The sequence below is a fragment of the Balaenoptera borealis genome (genome assembly GCF_965194805.1).
Source record: "Balaenoptera borealis genome assembly, chromosome: 9".
In the NCBI taxonomy this organism is placed as follows: domain Eukaryota; kingdom Metazoa; phylum Chordata; class Mammalia; order Artiodactyla; family Balaenopteridae; genus Balaenoptera; species Balaenoptera borealis.
In genome coordinates this window covers 74477404-74499575 of record NC_138873.1, presented here as the reverse complement: position 1 = coordinate 74499575, position 22172 = coordinate 74477404, and positions in this window count along the sequence as shown.

The following is a 22172-nucleotide window of genomic DNA, read 5'->3' as shown; positions in this document are numbered from 1 at the left end:
AGGGTCTGCGTTTGCTCACCCAACCTCACCAAACCTCTCAGCCCCAAGAGTGTCCACCCTTATGTCTCAATCAGCTGTGGGTCTAGATATGGTCAATCCAGGTGGCATCACAGCCCCTGAACGAATTTTGTAAGAATTTCTCTCTCTTTCACTGTCTTTGTTTCACGGGTTTTGAAACGTAATTGATTTTTATAATGGGGTTTAGCTGCTTTTCACTGCTGTGTTTATGCCGCTTTATACCCACTTGACTCACTTACAGAGAGATATCAATACATAGGTTTTAAGATTCTTACTAGTCAGATATATTCTTGGGCGGTGAATAGGGGGTGTTGAGTCCAGTTCACTGAGCAAGGAGTAGGTCTTGTCTATTACATATTGGGTTTCTGGAACGGTATCTGAGCTAATTTGAAACCCTTGTTTTATGCATCACCCCACCTCACCTTTCCCGTTAAGCAGCCATAGTGTGTTTTCTAAACGTGTGACTCTGTTCTGTTTTGTAATTCAGTTCAAGGGTAGCGGTTTTTACATTCCCTCTATAAGTGATATCTTATGATAAGTGTCTTTTTCTGTGTGACTTATTTCACTTAGAATCGTCATACCTAAATCCACTCATCATGCTGCTACTAGCCTTATGACATTGATTTCATGGCTGAGTGATATTCCATTGTACATAAGGACCGCAACTTCTTTATCCATTCTTCTCTTTCCTGGGATATTTAAGGTGTAACGAAGTGGAGGTTCTTGTCAACAGAGTAGCCCAAAACTTTGGGGTGCCTGTGTCTTGCTGAGTTTTAGTTTTCCCAATTTATACGCCCATGAGTGGAAGTGCCCTATGCTCTCTAAGCTGAGTTTTTTAGATGTCTCAGGACACACCGTACACTTCTCCAGAGTGGCTGTTGGCAATTTACATCCCGCCCATCAGCGTAGCAAGGCTCCCATTTCTCCATGGCCTGTCCTGCATTTCTGGTTTTGACACTTTATTCAGCATGGCCCTTTTGACCGATGGGAAGCGAGACTTCTTTGTAGCGCTGATTTGCCTTTCCAGGTTGCTTGGTTGGCCAAAAAGGGCGTATGCGTTTTTTCCTGAATATATTCAGGAAAAAACGCATACGCCCTTTTTGGCCAAGGGCATCATTGTCGAGGTTTTGCCGCTTTTCCTGTGCTTTAAAGGCGATTCGAATCTACCTCCTGAAATCTGTTTCCTGCAATTCTGCCTTGCTTTCAAATCCTCTTCGTTGCCTTCCCTCAATATATTTGTGGACGAGAGTTATCATGTCTAAGTCTGCAGGTTTGGGAATTGCAGTGCCCCTGAGCTCCATTCTTCAACTCGCTTTCTTGGGAGCTGGCCGCAAAAGCGCAGGATTGCTTCAGGCCGTATTCTGGTTCCTGGAGGCAGGCTGAGCCTGTGGTTAATTCTTCTCCCTGATGGGAAAAATAGAGTGACCTGTGCCTGTCCCAACACCTAGAGCTAGTCTCTCATTGGTTCCCCCTCTTCCCGTTCATCCTCAGGACAAATTGCAACCTGTACGGAACAGGAAGATAAAGGTGCTGATTCTCCAAGGAGGGAGATTTCTAGTAAAGCGGCTGGAATGGCGAACCGGAGCACAAGGAGATGAGAAATGAGGTTTGTTTTAGAAACCTTTCCCGATCACACGGTGTACCATCTTCGGGGTTTCTCATGCATGTTTTCAATGTAGGACGATGCCCTTGAACCTGGAGATTTGGGACCCATGGGATGGGTACCACGCCGTATTACTTTAAAGGGTCTGCGTTTGCTCACCCAACCTCACCAAACCTCTCAGCCCCAAGAGTGTCCACCCTTATGTCTCAATCAGCTGTGGGTCTAGATATGGTCAATCCAGGTGGCATCACAGCCCCTGAACGAATTTTGTAAGAATTTCTCTCTCTTTCACTGTCTTTGTTTCACGGGTTTTGAAACGTAATTGATTTTTATAATGGGGTTTAGCTGCTTTTCACTGCTGTGTTTATGCCGCTTTACACCCACTTGACTCACTTACAGAGAGATATCAATACATAGGTTTTAAGATTCTTACTAGTCAGATATATTCTTGGGCGGTGAATAGGGGGTGTTGACTCCAGTTCACTGAGCAAGGAATAGGTCTTGTCTCTTACATATTGGGTTTTTGGAACGGTATCTGAGCTAATTTGAAACCCTTGTTTTATGCATCACCCCACCTCACCTTTCCCGTTAAGCAGCCATAGTGTGTTTTCTAAACGTGTGACTCTGTTCTGTTTTGTAATTCAGTTCAAGGGTAGCGGTTTTTACATTCCCTCTATAAGTGATATCTTATGATAAGTGTCTTTTTCTGTGTGACTTATTTCACTTAGAATCGTCATACCTAAATCCACTCATCATGCTGCTACTAGCCTTATGACATTGATTTCATGGCTGAGTGATATTCCATTGTACATAAGGACCGCAACTTCTTTATCCATTCTTCTCTTTCCTGGGATATTTAAGGTGTAACGAAGTGGAGGTTCTTGTCAACAGAGTAGCCCAAAACTTTGGGGTGCCTGTGTCTTGCTGAGTTTTAGTTTTCCCAATTTATACGCCCATGAGTGGAAGTGCCCTATGCTCTCTAAGCTGAGTTTTTTAGATGTCTCAGGACACACCGTACACTTCTCCAGAGTGGCTGTTGGCAATTTACATCCCGCCCATCAGCGTAGCAAGGCTCCCATTTCTCCATGGCCTGTCCTGCATTTCTGGTTTTGACACTTTATTCAGCATGGCCCTTTTGACCGATGGGAAGCGAGACTTCTTTGTAGCGCTGATTTGCCTTTCCAGGTTGCTTGGTTGGCCAAAAAGGGCGTATGCGTTTTTTCCTGAATATATTCAGGAAAAAACGCATACGCCCTTTTTGGCCAAGGGCATCATTGTCGAGGTTTTGCCGCTTTTCCTGTGCTTTAAAGGCGATTCGAATCTACCTCCTGAAATCTGTTTCCTGCAATTCTGCCTTGCTTTCAAATCCTCTTCGTTGCCTTCCCTCAATATATTTGTGGACGAGAGTTATCATGTCTAAGTCTGCAGGTTTGGGAATTGCAGTGCCCCTGAGCTCCATTCTTCAACTCGCTTTCTTGGGAGCTGGCCGCAAAAGCGCAGGATTGCTTCAGGCCGTATTCTGGTTCCTGGAGGCAGGCTGAGCCTGTGGTTAATTCTTTTCCCTGATGGGAAAAATAGAGTGACCTGTGCCTGTCCCAACACCTAGAGCTAGTCTCTCATTGGTTCCCCCTCTTCCCGTTCATCCTCAGGACAAATTGCAACCTGTACGGAACAGGAGGATAAAGGTGCTGATTCTCCAAGGAGGGAGATTTCTAGTAAAGCGGCTGGAATGGCGAACCGGAGCACAAGGAGATGAGAAATGAAGTTTGTTTTAGAAACCTTTCCCGATCACACGGTGTACCATCTTCGGGGTTTCTCATGCATGTTTTCAAAATAGGACGATGCCCCTGAACCTGGAGATTTGGGAACCATGGGATGGGTACCACGCCGTATTACTTTAAAGGGTCTGCGTTTGCTCACCCAACCTCACCAAACCTCTCAGCCCCAAGAGTGTCCACCCTTATGTCTCAATCAGCTGTGGGTCTAGATATGGTCAATCCAGGTGGCATCACAGCCCCTGAACGAATTTTGTAAGAATTTCTCTCTCTTTCACTGTCTTTGTTTCACGGGTTTTGAAACGTAATTGATTTTTATAATGGGGTTTAGCTGCTTTTCACTGCTGTGTTTATGCCGCTTTATACCCACTTGACTCACTTACAGAGAGATATCAATACATAGGTTTTAAGATTCTTACTAGTCAGATATATTCTTGGGCGGTGAATAGGGGGTGTTGAGTCCAGTTCACTGAGCAAGGAGTAGGTCTTGTCTATTACATATTGGGTTTCTGGAACGGTATCTGAGCTAATTTGAAACCCTTGTTTTATGCATCACCCCACCTCACCTTTCCCGTTAAGCAGCCATAGTGTGTTTTCTAAACGTGTGACTCTGTTCTGTTTTGTAATTCAGTTCAAGGGTAGCGGTTTTTACATTCCCTCTATAAGTGATATCTTATGATAAGTGTCTTTTTCTGTGTGACTTATTTCACTTAGAATCGTCATACCTAAATCCACTCATCATGCTGCTACTAGCCTTATGACATTGATTTCATGGCTGAGTGATATTCCATTGTACATAAGGACCGCAACTTCTTTATCCATTCTTCTCTTTCCTGGGATATTTAAGGTGTAACGAAGTGGAGGTTCTTGTCAACAGAGTAGCCCAAAACTTTGGGGTGCCTGTGTCTTGCTGAGTTTTAGTTTTCCCAATTTATACGCCCATGAGTGGAAGTGCCCTATGCTCTCTAAGCTGAGTTTTTTAGATGTCTCAGGACACACCGTACACTTCTCCAGAGTGGCTGTTGGCAATTTACATCCCGCCCATCAGCGTAGCAAGGCTCCCATTTCTCCATGGCCTGTCCTGCATTTCTGGTTTTGACACTTTATTCAGCATGGCCCTTTTGACCGATGGGAAGCGAGACTTCTTTGTAGCGCTGATTTGCCTTTCCAGGTTGCTTGGTTGGCCAAAAAGGGCGTATGCGTTTTTTCCTGAATATATTCAGGAAAAAACGCATACGCCCTTTTTGGCCAAGGGCATCATTGTCGAGGTTTTGCCGCTTTTCCTGTGCTTTAAAGGCGATTCGAATCTACCTCCTGAAATCTGTTTCCTGCAATTCTGCCTTGCTTTCAAATCCTCTTCGTTGCCTTCCCTCAATATATTTCTGGGCGAGAGTTATCATTTCTAAGTCTGCAGGTTTGTGAATTGCAGTGCCCCTGAGCTCCATTCTTCAACTCGCTTTCTTGGGAGCTGGCCGCAAAAGCGCAGGATTGCTTCAGGCCGTATTCTGCTTCCTGGCGGCAGGCTGAGCCTGTGGTTAATTCTTCTTCCTGATGGGAAAATAGAGTGACCTGTGCCTGTCCCAACACCTAGAGCTAGTCTCTCATTGGTTCCCCCTCTTCCCGTTCATCCTCAGGACAAATTGCAACCTGTACGGAACAGGAGGATAAAGGTGCTGATTCTCCAAGGAGGGAGATTTCTAGTAAAGCGGCTGGAATGGCGAACCGGAGCACAAGGAGATGAGAAATGAGGTGCGTTTTAGAAACCTTTCCCGATCACACGGTGTACCATCTTCGGGGTTTCTCATGCATGTTTTCAAAGTAGGACGATGCCCCTGAACCTGGAGATTTGGGAACCATGGGATGGGTACCACGCCGTATTACTTTAAAGGGTCTGCCTTTGCTCACCCAACCTCACCAAACCTCTCAGCCCCAAGAGTGTCCACCCTTATGTCTCAATCAGCTGTGGGTCTAGATATGGTCAATCCAGGTGGCATCACAGCCCCTGAACGAATTTTGTAAGAATTTCTCTCTCTTTCACTGTCTTTGTTTCACGGGTTTTGAAAAGTAATTGATTTTTATAATGGGGTTTAGCTGCTTTTCACTGCTGTGTTTATGCCGCTTTATACCCACTTGACTCACTTACAGAGAGAAATCAATACATAGGTTTTAAGATTCTTACTAGTCAGATATATTCTTGGGCGGTGAATAGGGGGCGTTGAGTCCAGTTCACTGAGCAAGGAGTAGGTCTTGTCTATTACATATTGGGTTTATGGAACGGTATCTGAGCTAATTTGAAACCCTTGTTTTATGCATCACCCCACCTCACCTTTCCCGTTAAGCAGCCATAGTGTGTTTTCTAAACGTGTGACTCTGTTCTGTTTTGTAATTCAGTTCAAGGGTAGCGGTTTTTACATTCCCTCTATAAGTGATATCTCATGATAAGTGTCTTTTTCTGTGTGACTTATTTCACTTAGAATCGTCATACCTAAATCCACTCATCATGCTGCTACTAGCCTTATGACATTGATTTCATGGCTGAGTGATATGCCATTGTACATAAGGACCGCAACTTCTTTATCCATTCTTCTCTTTCCTGGGATATTTAAGGTGTAACGAAGTGGAGGTTCTTGTCAACAGAGTAGCCCAAAACTTTGGGGTGCCTGTGTCTTGCTGAGTTTTAGTTTTCCCAATTTATACGCCCATGAGTGGAAGTGCCCTCTGCTCTCTAAGCTGAGTTTTTTAGATGTCTCAGGACACACCGTACACTTCTCCAGAGTGGCTGTTGGCAATTTACATCCCGCCCATCAGCGTAGCAAGGCTCCCATTTCTCCATGGCCTGTCCTGCATTTCTGGTTTTGACACTTTATTCAGCATGGCCCTTTTGACCGATGGGAAGCGAGACTTCTTTGTAGCGCTGATTTGCCTTTCCAGGTTGCTTGGTTGGCCAAAAAGGGCGTATGCGTTTTTTCCTGAATATATTCAGGAAAAAACGCATACGCCCTTTTTGGCCAAGGGCATCATTGTCGAGGTTTTGCCGCTTTTCCTGTGCTTTAAAGGCGATTCGAATCTACCTCCTGAAATCTGTTTCCTGCAATTCTGCCTTGCTTTCAAATCCTCTTCGTTGCCTTCCCTCAATATATTTGTGGACGAGAGTTATCATTTCTAAGTCTGCAGGTTTGTGAATTGCAGTGCCCCTGAGCTCCATTCTTCAACTCGCTTTCTTGGGAGCTGGCCGCAAAAGCGCAGGATTGCTTCAGGCCGTATTCTGCTTCCTGGCGGCAGGCTGAGCCTGTGGTTAATTCTTCTTCCTGATGGGAAAATAGAGTGACCTGTGCCTGTCCCAACACCTAGAGCTAGTCTCTCATTGGTTCCCCCTCTTCCCGTTCATCCTCAGGACAAATTGCAACCTGTACGGAACAGGAGGATAAAGGTGCTGATTCTCCAAGGAGGGAGATTGCTAGGAAAGCGGCTGGAATGGCGAACCGGAGCACAAGGAGATGAGAAATGAGGTGCGTTTTAGAAACCTTTCCCGATCACACGGTGTACCATCTTCGGGGTTTCTCATGCATGTTTTCAATGTAGGACGATGCCCTTGAACCTGGAGATTTGGGACCCATGGGATGGGTACCACGCCGTATTACTTTAAAGGCTCTGCGTTTGCTCACCCAACCTCACCAAACCTCTCAGCCCCAAGAGTGTCCACCCTTATGTCTCAATCAGCTGTGGGTCTAGATATGGTCAATCCAGGTGGCATCACAGCCCCTGAACGAATTTTGTAAGAATTTCTCTCTCTTTCACTGTCTTTGTTTCACGGGTTTTGAAAAGTAATTGATTTTTATAATGGGGTTTAGCTGCTTTTCACTGCTGTGTTTATGCCGCTTTACACCCACTTGACTCACTTACAGAGAGATATCAATACATAGGTTTTAAGATTCTTACTAGTCAGATATATTCTTGGGCGGTGAATAGGGGGTGTTGACTCCAGTTCACTGAGCAAGGAATAGGTCTTGTCTCTTACATATTGGGTTTTTGGAACGGTATCTGAGCTAATTTGAAACCCTTGTTTTATGCATCACCCCACCTCACCTTTCCCGTTAAGCAGCCATAGTGTGTTTTCTAAACGTGTGACTCTGTTCTGTTTTGTAATTCAGTTCAAGGGTAGCGGTTTTTACATTCCCTCTATAAGTGATATCTTATGATAAGTGTCTTTTTCTGTGTGACTTATTTCACTTAGAATCGTCATACCTAAATCCACTCATCATGCTGCTACTAGCCTTATGACATTGATTTCATGGCTGAGTGATATTCCATTGTACATAAGGACCGCAACTTCTTTATCCATTCTTCTCTTTCCTGGGATATTTAAGGTGTAACGAAGTGGAGGTTCTTGTCAACAGAGTAGCCCAAAACTTTGGGGTGCCTGTGTCTTGCTGAGTTTTAGTTTTCCGAATTTATACGCCCATGAGTGGAAGTGCCCTATGCTCTCTAAGCTGAGTTTTTTAGATGTCTCAGGACACACCGTACACTTCTCCAGAGTGGCTGTTGGCAATTTACATCCCGCCCATCAGCGTAGCAAGGCTCCCATTTCTCCATGGCCTGTCCTGCATTTCTGGTTTTGACACTTTATTCAGCATGGCCCTTTTGACCGATGGGAAGCGAGACTTCTTTGTAGCGCTGATTTGCCTTTCCAGGTTGCTTGGTTGGCCAAAAAGGGCGTATGCGTTTTTTCCTGAATATATTCAGGAAAAAACGCATACGCCCTTTTTGGCCAAGGGCATCATTGTCGAGGTTTTGCCGCTTTTCCTGTGCTTTAAAGGCGATTCGAATCTACCTCCTGAAATCTGTTTCCTGCAATTCTGCCTTGCTTTCAAATCCTCTTCGTTGCCTTCCCTCAATATATTTCTGGGCGAGAGTTATCATTTCTAAGTCTGCAGGTTTGTGAATTGCAGTGCCCCTGAGCTCCATTCTTCAACTCGCTTTCTTGGGAGCTGGCCGCAAAAGCGCAGGATTGCTTCAGGCCGTATTCTGCTTCCTGGCGGCAGGCTGAGCCTGTGGTTAATTCTTCTTCCTGATGGGAAAATAGAGTGACCTGTGCCTGTCCCAACACCTAGAGCTAGTCTCTCATTGGTTCCCCCTCTTCCCGTTCATCCTCAGGACAAATTGCAACCTGTACGGAACAGGAGGATAAAGGTGCTGATTCTCCAAGGAGGGAGATTGCTAGGAAAGCGGCTGGAATGGCGAACCGGAGCACAAGGAGATGAGAAATGAGGTGCGTTTTAGAAACCTTTCCCGATCACACGGTGTACCATCTTCGGGGTTTCTCATGCATGTTTTCAAAGTAGGACGATGCCCCTGAACCTGGAGATTTGGGAACCATGGGATGGGTACCACGCCGTATTACTTTAAAGGGTCTGCCTTTGCTCACCCAACCTCACCAAACCTCTCAGCCCCAAGAGTGTCCACCCTTATGTCTCAATCAGCTGTGGGTCTAGATATGGTCAATCCAGGTGGCATCACAGCCCCTGAACGAATTTTGTAAGAATTTCTCTCTCTTTCACTGTCTTTGTTTCACGGGTTTTGAAAAGTAATTGATTTTTATAATGGGGTTTAGCTGCTTTTCACTGCTGTGTTTATGCCGCTTTATACCCACTTGACTCACTTACAGAGAGAAATCAATACATAGGTTTTAAGATTCTTACTAGTCAGATATATTCTTGGGCGGTGAATAGGGGGCGTTGAGTCCAGTTCACTGAGCAAGGAGTAGGTCTTGTCTATTACATATTGGGTTTATGGAACGGTATCTGAGCTAATTTGAAACCCTTGTTTTATGCATCACCCCACCTCACCTTTCCCGTTAAGCAGCCATAGTGTGTTTTCTAAACGTGTGACTCTGTTCTGTTTTGTAATTCAGTTCAAGGGTAGCGGTTTTTACATTCCCTCTATAAGTGATATCTCATGATAAGTGTCTTTTTCTGTGTGACTTATTTCACTTAGAATCGTCATACCTAAATCCACTCATCATGCTGCTACTAGCCTTATGACATTGATTTCATGGCTGAGTGATATGCCATTGTACATAAGGACCGCAACTTCTTTATCCATTCTTCTCTTTCCTGGGATATTTAAGGTGTAACGAAGTGGAGGTTCTTGTCAACAGAGTAGCCCAAAACTTTGGGGTGCCTGTGTCTTGCTGAGTTTTAGTTTTCCCAATTTATACGCCCATGAGTGGAAGTGCCCTATGCTCTCTAAGCTGAGTTTTTTAGATGTCTCAGGACACACCGTACACTTCTCCAGAGTGGCTGTTGGCAATTTACATCCCGCCCATCAGCGTAGCAAGGCTCCCATTTCTCCATGGCCTGTCCTGCATTTCTGGTTTTGACACTTTATTCAGCATGGCCCTTTTGACCGATGGGAAGCGAGACTTCTTTGTAGCGCTGATTTGCCTTTCCAGGTTGCTTGGTTGGCCAAAAAGGGCGTATGCGTTTTTTCCTGAATATATTCAGGAAAAAACGCATACGCCCTTTTTGGCCAAGGGCATCATTGTCGAGGTTTTGCCGCTTTTCCTGTGCTTTAAAGGCGATTCGAATCTACCTCCTGAAATCTGTTTCCTGCAATTCTGCCTTGCTTTCAAATCCTCTTCGTTGCCTTCCCTCAATATATTTGTGGACGAGAGTTATCATTTCTAAGTCTGCAGGTTTGTGAATTGCAGTGCCCCTGAGCTCCATTCTTCAACTCGCTTTCTTGGGAGCTGGCCGCAAAAGCGCAGGATTGCTTCAGGCCGTATTCTGCTTCCTGGCGGCAGGCTGAGCCTGTGGTTAATTCTTCTTCCTGATGGGAAAATAGAGTGACCTGTGCCTGTCCCAACACCTAGAGCTAGTCTCTCATTGGTTCCCCCTCTTCCCGTTCATCCTCAGGACAAATTGCAACCTGTACGGAACAGGAGGATAAAGGTGCTGATTCTCCAAGGAGGGAGATTGCTAGGAAAGCGGCTGGAATGGCGAACCGGAGCACAAGGAGATGAGAAATGAGGTGCGTTTTAGAAACCTTTCCCGATCACACGGTGTACCATCTTCGGGGTTTCTCATGCATGTTTTCAATGTAGGACGATGCCCTTGAACCTGGAGATTTGGGACCCATGGGATGGGTACCACGCCGTATTACTTTAAAGGCTCTGCGTTTGCTCACCCAACCTCACCAAACCTCTCAGCCCCAAGAGTGTCCACCCTTATGTCTCAATCAGCTGTGGGTCTAGATATGGTCAATCCAGGTGGCATCACAGCCCCTGAACGAATTTTGTAAGAATTTCTCTCTCTTTCACTGTCTTTGTTTCACGGGTTTTGAAAAGTAATTGATTTTTATAATGGGGTTTAGCTGCTTTTCACTGCTGTGTTTATGCCGCTTTACACCCACTTGACTCACTTACAGAGAGATATCAATACATAGGTTTTAAGATTCTTACTAGTCAGATATATTCTTGGGCGGTGAATAGGGGGTGTTGACTCCAGTTCACTGAGCAAGGAATAGGTCTTGTCTCTTACATATTGGGTTTTTGGAACGGTATCTGAGCTAATTTGAAACCCTTGTTTTATGCATCACCCCACCTCACCTTTCCCGTTAAGCAGCCATAGTGTGTTTTCTAAACGTGTGACTCTGTTCTGTTTTGTAATTCAGTTCAAGGGTAGCGGTTTTTACATTCCCTCTATAAGTGATATCTTATGATAAGTGTCTTTTTCTGTGTGACTTATTTCACTTAGAATCGTCATACCTAAATCCACTCATCATGCTGCTACTAGCCTTATGATATTGATTTCATGGCTGAGTGATATTCCATTGTACATAAGGACCGCAACTTCTTTATCCATTCTTCTCTTTCCTGGGATATTTAAGGTGTAACGAAGTGGAGGTTCTTGTCAACAGAGTAGCCCAAAACTTTGGGGTGCCTGTGTCTTGCTGAGTTTTAGTTTTCCCAATTTATACGCCCATGAGTGGAAGTGCCCTATGCTCTCTAAGCTGAGTTTTTTAGATGTCTCAGGACACACCGTACACTTCTCCAGAGTGGCTGTTGGCAATTTACATCCCGCCCATCAGCGTAGCAAGGCTCCCATTTCTCCATGGCCTGTCCTGCATTTCTGGTTTTGACACTTTATTCAGCATGGCCCTTTTGACCGATGGGAAGCGAGACTTCTTTGTAGCGCTGATTTGCCTTTCCAGGTTGCTTGGTTGGCCAAAAAGGGCGTATGCGTTTTTTCCTGAATATATTCAGGAAAAAACGCATACGCCCTTTTTGGCCAAGGGCATCATTGTCGAGGTTTTGCCGCTTTTCCTGTGCTTTAAAGGCGATTCGAATCTACCTCCTGAAATCTGTTTCCTGCAATTCTGCCTTGCTTTCAAATCCTCTTCGTTGCCTTCCCTCAATATATTTCTGGGCGAGAGTTATCATTTCTAAGTCTGCAGGTTTGTGAATTGCATTGCCCCTGAGCTCCATTCTTCAACTCGCTTTCTTGGGAGCTGGCCGCAAAAGCGCAGGATTGCTTCAGGCCGTATTCTGGTTCCTGGAGGCAGGCTGAGCCTGTGGTTAATTCTTCTTCCTGATGGGAAAAATAGAGTGACCTGTGCCTGTCCCAACACCTAGAGCTAGTCTCTCATTGGTTCCCCCTCTTCCCGTTCATCCTCAGGACAAATTGCAACCTGTACGGAACAGGAGGATAAAGGTGCTGATTCTCCAAGGAGAGAGATTTCTAGTAAAGCGGCTCGAATGGCGAACCGGAGCACAAGGAGATGAGAAATGAGGTGCGTTTTAGAAACCTTTCCCGATCACACGGTGTACCATCTTCGGGGTTTCTCATGCATGTTTTCAAAGTAGGACGATGCCCCTGAACCTGGAGATTTGGGAACCATGGGATGGGTACCACGCCGTATTACTTTAAAGGGTCTGCGTTTGCTCACCCAACCTCACCAAACCTCTCAGCCCCAAGAGTGTCCACCCTTATGTCTCAATCACCTGTGGGTCTAGATATGGTCAATCCAGGTGGCATCACAGCCCCTGAACGAATTTTGTAAGAATTTCTCTCTCTTTCACTGTCTTTGTTTCACGGGTTTTGAAACGTAATTGATTTTTATAATGGGGTTTAGCTGCTTTACACTGCTGTGTTTATGCCGCTTTATACCCACTTGACTCACTTACAGAGAGATATCAATACATAGGTTTTAAGATTCTTACTAGTCAGATATATTCTTGGGCGGTGAATAGGGGGTGTTGAGTCCAGTTCACTGAGCAAGGAGTAGGTCTTGTGTATTACATATTGGGTTTCTGGAACGGTATCTGAGCTAATTTGAAACCCTTGTTTTATGCATCACCCCACCTCACCTTTCCCGTTAAGCAGCCATAGTGTGTTTTCTAAACGTGTGACTCTGTTCTGTTTTGTAATTCAGTTCAAGGGTAGCGGTTTTTACATTCCCTCTATAAGTGATATCTTATGATAAGTGTCTTTTTCTGTGTGACTTATTTCACTTAGAATCGTCATACCTAAATCCACTCATCATGCTGCTACTAGCCTTATGACATTGATTTCATGGCTGAGTGATATTCCATTGTACATAAGGACCGCAACTTCTTTATCCATTCTTCTCTTTCCTGGGATATTTAAGGTGTAACGAAGTGGAGGTTCTTGTCAACAGAGTAGCCCAAAACTTTGGGGTGCCTGTGTCTTGCTGAGTTTTAGTTTTCCCAATTTATACGCCCATGAGTGGAAGTGCCCTATGCTCTCTAAGCTGAGTTTTTTAGATGTCTCAGGACACACCGTACAGTTCTCCAGAGTGGCTGTTGGCAATTTACATCCCGCCCATCAGCGTAGCAAGGCTCCCATTTCTCCATGGCCTGTCCTGCATTTCTGGTTTTGACACTTTATTCAGCATGGCCCTTTTGACCGATGGGAAGCGAGACTTCTTTGTAGCGCTGATTTGCCTTTCCAGGTTGCTTGGTTGGCCAAAAAGGGCGTATGCGTTTTTTCCTGAATATATTCAGGAAAAAACGCATACGCCCTTTTTGGCCAAGGGCATCATTGTCGAGGTTTTGCCGCTTTTCCTGTGCTTTAAAGGCGATTCGAATCTACCTCCTGAAATCTGTTTCCTGCAATTCTGCCTTGCTTTCAAATCCTCTTCGTTGCCTTCCCTCAATATATTTGTGGACGAGAGTTATCATGTCTAAGTCTGCAGGTTTGGGAATTGCAGTGCCCCTGAGCTCCATTCTTCAACTCGCTTTCTTGGGAGCTGGCCGCAAAAGCGCAGGATTGCTTCAGGCCGTATTCTGGTTCCTGGAGGCAGGCTGAGCCTGTGGTTAATTCTTCTCCCTGATGGGAAAAATAGAGTGACCTGTGCCTGTCCCAACACCTAGAGCTAGTCTCTCATTGGTTCCCCCTCTTCCCGTTCATCCTCAGGACAAATTGCAACCTGTACGGAACAGGAGGATAAAGGTGCTGATTCTCCAAGGAGGGAGATTTCTAGTAAAGCGGCTGGAATGGCGAACCGGAGCACAAGGAGATGAGAAATGAGGTGCGTTTTAGAAACCTTTCCCGATCACACGGTGTACCATCTTCGGGGTTTCTCATGCATGTTTTCAAAGTAGGACGATGCCCCTGAACCTGGAGATTTGGGAACCATGGGATGGGTACCACGCCGTATTACTTTAAAGGGTCTGCGTTTGCTCACCCAACCTCACCAAACCTCTCAGCCCCAAGAGTGTCCACCCTTATGTCTCAATCACCTGTGGGTCTAGATATGGTCAATCCAGGTGGCATCACAGCCACTGAACGAATTTTGTAAGAATTTCTCTCTCTTTCACTGTCTTTGTTTCACGGGTTTTGAAACGTAATTGATTTTTATAATGGGGTTTAGCTGCTTTTCACTGCTGTGTTTATGCCGCTTTATACCCACTTGACTCACTTACAGAGAGATATCAATACATAGGTTTTAAGATTCTTACTAGTCAGATATATTCTTGGGCGGTGAATAGGGGGTGTTGAGTCCAGTTCACTGAGCAAGGAGTAGGTCTTGTGTATTACATATTGGGTTTCTGGAACGGTATCTGAGCTAATTTGAAACCCTTGTTTTATGCATCACCCCACCTCACCTTTCCCGTTAAGCAGCCATAGTGTGTTTTCTAAACGTGTGACTCTGTTCTGTTTTGTAATTCAGTTCAAGGGTAGCGGTTTTTACATTCCCTCTATAAGTGATATCTTATGATAAGTGTCTTTTTCTGTGTGACTTATTTCACTTAGAATCGTCATACCTAAATCCACTCATCATGCTGCTACTAGCCTTATGACATTGATTTCATGGCTGAGTGATATTCCATTGTACATAAGGACCGCAACTTCTTTATCCATTCTTCTCTTTCCTGGGATATTTAAGGTGTAACGAAGTGGAGGTTCTTGTCAACAGAGTAGCCCAAAACTTTGGGGTGCCTGTGTCTTGCTGAGTTTTAGTTTTCCCAATTTATACGCCCATGAGTGGAAGTGCCCTATGCTCTCTAAGCTGAGTTTTTTAGATGTCTCAGGACACACCGTACACTTCTCCAGAGTGGCTGTTGGCAATTTACATCCCGCCCATCAGCGTAGCAAGGCTCCCATTTCTCCATGGCCTGTCCTGCATTTCTGGTTTTGACACTTTATTCAGCATGGCCCTTTTGACCGATGGGAAGCGAGACTTCTTTGGAGCGCTGATTTGCCTTTCCAGGTTGCTTGGTTGGCCAAAAAGGGCGTATGCGTTTTTTCCTGAATATATTCAGGAAAAAACGCATACGCCCTTTTTGGCCAAGGGCATCATTGTCGAGGTTTTGCCGCTTTTCCTGTGCTTTAAAGGCGATTCGAATCTACCTCCTGAAATCTGTTTCCTGCAATTCTGCCTTGCTTTCAAATCCTCTTCGTTGCCTTCCCTCAATATATTTGTGGACGAGAGTTATCATGTCTAAGTCTGCAGGTTTGGGAATTGCAGTGCCCCTGAGCTCCATTCTTCAACTCGCTTTCTTGGGAGCTGGCCGCAAAAGCGCAGGATTGCTTCAGGCCGTATTCTGGTTCCTGGAGGCAGGCTGAGCCTGTGGTTAATTCTTCTCCCTGATGGGAAAAATAGAGTGACCTGTGCCTGTCCCAACACCTAGAGCTAGTCTCTCATTGGTTCCCCCTCTTCCCGTTCATCCTCAGGACAAATTGCAACCTGTACGGAACAGGAGGATAAAGGTGCTGATTCTCCAAGGAGGGAGATTTCTAGTAAAGCGGCTGGAATGGCGAACCGGAGCACAAGGAGATGAGAAATGAAGTTTGTTTTAGAAACCTTTCCCGATCACACGGTGTACCATCTTCGGGGTTTCTCATGCATGTTTTCAAAATAGGACGATGCCCCTGAACCTGGAGATTTGGGAACCATGGGATGGGTACCACGCCGTATTACTTTAAAGGGTCTGCGTTTGCTCACCCAACCTCACCAAACCTCTCAGCCCCAAGAGTGTCCACCCTTATGTCTCAATCAGCTGTGGGTCTAGATATGGTCAATCCAGGTGGCATCACAGCCCCTGAACGAATTTTGTAAGAATTTCTCTCTCTTTCACTGTCTTTGTTTCACGGGTTTTGAAACGTAATTGATTTTTATAATGGGGTTTAGCTGCTTTTCACTGCTGTGTTTATGCCGCTTTATACCCACTTGACTCACTTACAGAGAGATATCAATACATAGGTTTTAAGATTCTTACTAGTCAGATATATTCTTGGGCGGTGAATAGGGGGTGTTGAGTCCAGTTCACTGAGCAAGGAGTAGGTCTTGTGTATTACATATTGGGTTTCTGGAACGGTATCTGAGCTAATTTGAAACCCTTGTTTTATGCATCACCCCACCTCACCTTTCCCGTTAAGCAGCCATAGTGTGTTTTCTAAACGTGTGACTCTGTTCTGTTTTGTAATTCAGTTCAAGGGTAGCGGTTTTTACATTCCCTCTATAAGTGATATCTTATGATAAGTGTCTTTTTCTGTGTGACTTATTTCACTTAGAATCGTCATACCTAAATCCACTCATCATGCTGCTACTAGCCTTATGACATTGATTTCATGGCTGAGTGATATTCCATTGTACATAAGGACCGCAACTTCTTTATCCATTCTTCTCTTTCCTGGGATATTTAAGGTGTAACGAAGTGGAGGTTCTTGTCAACAGAGTAGCCCAAAACTTTGGGGTGCCTGTGTCTTGCTGAGTTTTAGTTTTCCCAATTTATACGCCCATGAGTGGAAGTGCCCTATGCTCTCTAAGCTGAGTTTTTTAGATGTCTCAGGACACACCGTACACTTCTCCAGAGTGGCTGTTGGCAATTTACATCCCGCCCATCAGCGTAGCAAGGCTCCCATTTCTCCATGGCCTGTCCTGCATTTCTGGTTTTGACACTTTATTCAGCATGGCCCTTTTGACCGATGGGAAGCGAGACTTCTTTGGAGCGCTGATTTGCCTTTCCAGGTTGCTTGGTTGGCCAAAAAGGGCGTATGCGTTTTTTCCTGAATATATTCAGGAAAAAACGCATACGCCCTTTTTGGCCAAGGGCATCATTGTCGAGGTTTTGCCGCTTTTCCTGTGCTTTAAAGGCGATTCGAATCTACCTCCTGAAATCTGTTTCCTGCAATTCTGCCTTGCTTTCAAATCCTCTTCGTTGCCTTCCCTCAATATATTTCTGGGCGAGAGTTATCATTTCTAAGTCTGCAGGTTTGTGAATTGCAGTGCCCCTGAGCTCCATTCTTCAACTCGCTTTCTTGGGAGCTGGCCACAAAAGCGCAGGATTGCTTCAGGCCGTATTCTCGTTCCTGGAGACAGGCTGAGCCTGTGGTTAATTCTTCTTCCTGATGGGAAAAATAGAGTGACCTGTGCCTGTCCCAACACCTAGAGCTAGTCTCTCATTGGTTCCCCCTCTTCCCGTTCATCCTCAGGACAAATTGCAACCTGTACGGAACAGGAGGATAAAGGTGCTGATTCTCCAAGGAGGGAGATTGCTAGTAAAGCGGCTGGAATGGCGAACCGGAGCACAAGGAGATGAGAAATGAGGTGCGTTTTAGAAACCTTTCCCGATCACACGGTGTACCATCTTCGGGGTTTCTCATGCATGTTTTCAAAGTAGGACGATGCCCCTGAACCTGGAGATTTGGGACCCATGGGATGGGTACCACGCCGTATTACTTTAAAGGGTCTGCGTTTGCTCACCCAACCTCACCAAACCTCTCAGCCCCAAGAGTGTCCACCCTTATGTCTCAATCACCTGTGGGTCTAGATATGGTCAATCCAGGTGGCATCACAGCCCCTGAACGAATTTTGTAAGAATTTCTCTCTCTTTCACTGTCTTTGTTTCACGGGTTTTGAAAAGTAATTGATTTTTATAATGGGGTTTAGCTGCTTTTCACTGCTGTGTTTATGCCGCTTTACACCCACTTGACTCACTTACAGAGAGATATCAATACATAGGTTTTAAGATTCTTACTAGTCAGATATATTCTTGGGCGGTGAATAGGGGGTGTTGACTCCAGTTCACTGAGCAAGGAATAGGTCTTGTCTCTTACATATTGGGTTTTTGGAACGGTATCTGAGCTAATTTGAAACCCTTGTTTTATGCATCACCCCACCTCACCTTTCCCGTTAAGCAGCCATAGTGTGTTTTCTAAACGTGTGACTCTGTTCTGTTTTGTAATTCAGTTCAAGGGTAGCGGTTTTTACATTCCCTCTATAAGTGATATCTTATGATAAGTGTCTTTTTCTGTGTGACTTATTTCACTTAGAATCGTCATACCTAAATCCACTCATCATGCTGCTACTAGCCTTATGACATTGATTTCATGGCTGAGTGATATTCCATTGTACATAAGGACCACAACTTCTTTATCCATTCTTCTCTTTCCGGGGATATTTAAGGTGTAACGAAGTGGAGGTTCTTGTCAACAGAGTAGCCCAAAACTTTGGGGTGCCTGTGTCTTGCTGAGTTTTAGTTTTCCCAATTTATACGCCCATGAGTGGAAGTGCCCTATGCTCTCTAAGCTGAGTTTTTTAGATGTCTCAGGACACACCGTACACTACTCCAGAGTGGCTGTTGGCAATTTACATCCCGCCCATCAGCGTAGCAAGGCTCCCATTTCTCCATGGCCTGTCCTGCATTTCTGGTTTTGACACTTTATTCAGCATGGCCCTTTTGACCGATGGGAAGCGAGACTTCTTTGGAGCGCTGATTTGCCTTTCCAGGTTGCTTGGTTGGCCAAAAAGGGCGTATGCGTTTTTTCCTGAATATATTCAGGAAAAAACGCATACGCCCTTTTTGGCCAAGGGCATCATTGTCGAGGTTTTGCCGCTTTTCCTGTGCTTTAAAGGCGATTCGAATCTACCTCCTGAAATCTGTTTCCTGCAATTCTGCCTTGCTTTCAAATCCTCTTCGTTGCCTTCCCTCAATATATTTGTGGACGAGAGTTATCATGTCTAAGTCTGCAGGTTTGTGAATTGCAGTGCCCCTGAGCTCCATTCTTCAACTCGCTTTCTTGGGAGCTGGCCGCAAAAGCGCAGGATTGCTTCAGGCCGTATTCTGGTTCCTGGCGGCAGGCTGAGCCTGTGGTTAATTCTTCTTCCTGATGGGAAAAATAGAGTGACCTGTGCCTGTCCCAACACCTAGAGCTAGTCTCTCATTGGTTCCCCCTCTTCCCGTTCATCCTCAGGACAAATTGCAACCTGTACGGAACAGGAAGATAAAGGTGCTGATTCTCCAAGGAGGGAGATTTCTAGTAAAGCGGCTCGAATGGCGAACCGGAGCACAAGGAGATGAGAAATGAGGTTTGTTTTAGAAACCTTTCCCGATCACACGGTGTACCATCTTCGGGGTTTCTCATGCATGTTTTCAATGTAGGACGATGCCCTTGAACCTGGAGATTTGGGACCCATGGGATGGGTACCACGCCGTATTACTTTAAAGGCTCTGCGTTTGCTCACCCAACCTCACCAAACCTCTCAGCCCCAAGAGTGTCCACCCTTATGTCTCAATCAGCTGTGGGTCTAGATATGGTCAATCCAGGTGGCATCACAGCCCCTGAACGAATTTTGTAAGAATTTCTCTCTCTTTCACTGTCTTTGTTTCACGGGTTTTGAAAAGTAATTGATTTTTATAATGGGGATTAGCTGCTTTTCACTGCTGTGTTTATGCCGCTTTACACCCACTTGACTCACTTACAGAGAGATATCAATACATAGGTTTTAAGATTCTTACTAGTCAGATATATTCTTGGGCGGTGAATAGGGGGTGTTGAGTCCAGTTCACTGAGCAAGGAGTAGGTCTTGTGTATTACATATTGGGTTTCTGGAACGGTATCTGAGCTAATTTGAAACCCTTGTTTTATGCATCACCCCACCTCACCTTTCCCGTTAAGCAGCCATAGTGTGTTTTCTAAACGTGTGACTCTGTTCTGTTTTGTAATTCAGTTCAAGGGTAGCGGTTTTTACATTCCCTCTATAAGTGATATCTTATGATAAGTGTCTTTTTCTGTGTGACTTATTTCACTTAGAATCGTCATACCTAAATCCACTCATCATGCTGCTACTAGCCTTATGACATTGATTTCATGGCTGAGTGATATTCCATTGTACATAAGGACCGCAACTTCTTTATCCATTCTTCTCTTTCCTGGGATATTTAAGGTGTAACGAAGTGGAGGTTCTTGTCAACAGAGTAGCCCAAAACTTTGGGGTGCCTGTGTCTTGCTGAGTTTTAGTTTTCCCAATTTATACGCCCATGAGTGGAAGTGCCCTATGCTCTCTAAGCTGAGTTTTTTAGATGTCTCAGGACACACCGTACACTTCTCCAGAGTGGCTGTTGGCAATTTACATCCCGCCCATCAGCGTAGCAAGGCTCCCATTTCTCCATGGCCTGTCCTGCATTTCTGGTTTTGACACTTTATTCAGCATGGCCCTTTTGACCGATGGGAAGCGAGACTTCTTTGTAGCGCTGATTTGCCTTTCCAGGTTGCTTGGTTGGCCAAAAAGGGCGTATGCGTTTTTTCCTGAATATATTCAGGAAAAAACGCATACGCCCTTTTTGGCCAAGGGCATCATTGTCGAGGTTTTGCCGCTTTTCCTGTGCTTTAAAGGCGATTCGAATCTACCTCCTGAAATCTGTTTCCTGCAATTCTGCCTTGCTTTCAAATCCTCTTCGTTGCCTTCCCTCAATATATTTCTGGGCGAGAGTTATCATTTCTAAGTCTGCAGGTTTGTGAATTGCAGTGCCCCTGAGCTCCATTCTTCAACTCGCTTTCTTGGGAGCTGGCCACAAAAGCGCAGGATTGCTTCAGGCCGTATTCTGGTTCCTGGAGGCAGGCTGAGCCTGTGGTTAATTCTTCTTCCTGATGGGAAAAATAGAGTGACCTGTGCCTGTCCCAACACCTAGAGCTAGTCTCTCATTGGTTCCCCCTCTTCCCGTTCATCCTCAGGACAAATTGCAACCTGTACGGAACAGGAGGATAAAGGTGCTGATTCTCCAAGGAGGGAGATTTCTAGTAAAGCGGCTGGAATGGCGAACCGGAGCACAAGGAGATGAGAAATGAGGTGCGTTTTAGAAACCTTTCCCGATCACACGGTGTACCATCTTCGGGGTTTCTCATGCATGTTTTCAAAGTAGGACGATGCCCCTGAACCTGGAGATTTGGGAACCATGGGATGGGTACCACGCCGTATTACTTTAAAGGGTCTGCGTTTGCTCACCCAACCTCACCAAACCTCTCAGCCCCAAGAGTGTCCACCCTTATGTCTCAATCACCTGTGGGTCTAGATATGGTCAATCCAGGTGGCATCACAGCCACTGAACGAATTTTGTAAGAATTTCTCTCTCTTTCACTGTCTTTGTTTCACGGGTTTTGAAACGTAATTGATTTTTATAATGGGGTTTAGCTGGTTTTCACTGCTGTGTTTATGCCGCTTTATACCCACTTGACTCACTTACAGAGAGATATCAATACATAGGTTTTAAGATTCTTACTAGTCAGATATATTCTTGGGCGGTGAATAGGGGGTGTTGAGTCCAGTTCACTGAGCAAGGAGTAGGTCTTGTGTATTGCATATTGGGTTTCTGGAACGGTATCTGAGCTAATTTGAAACCCTTGTTTTATGCATCACCCCACCTCACCTTTCCCGTTAAGCAGCCATAGTGTGTTTTCTAAACGTGTGACTCTGTTCTGTTTTGTAATTCAGTTCAAGGGTAGCGGTTTTTACATTCCCTCTATAAGTGATATCTTATGATAAGTGTCTTTTTCTGTGTGACTTATTTCACTTAGAATCGTCATACCTAAATCCACTCATCATGCTGCTACTAGCCTTATGACATTGATTTCATGGCTGAGTGATATTCCATTGTACATAAGGACCGCAACTTCTTTATCCATTCTTCTCTTTCCTGGGATATTTAAGGTGTAACGAAGTGGAGGTTCTTGTCAACAGAGTAGCCCAAAACTTTGGGGTGCCTGTGTCTTGCTGAGTTTTAGTTTTCCCAATTTATACGCCCATGAGTGGAAGTGCCCTATGCTCTCTAAGCTGAGTTTTTTAGATGTCTCAGGACACACCGTACACTTCTCCAGAGTGGCTGTTGGCAATTTACATCCCGCCCATCAGCGTAGCAAGGCTCCCATTTCTCCATGGCCTGTCCTGCATTTCTGGTTTTGACACTTTATTCAGCATGGCCCTTTTGACCGATGGGAAGCGAGACTTCTTTGGAGCGCTGATTTGCCTTTCCA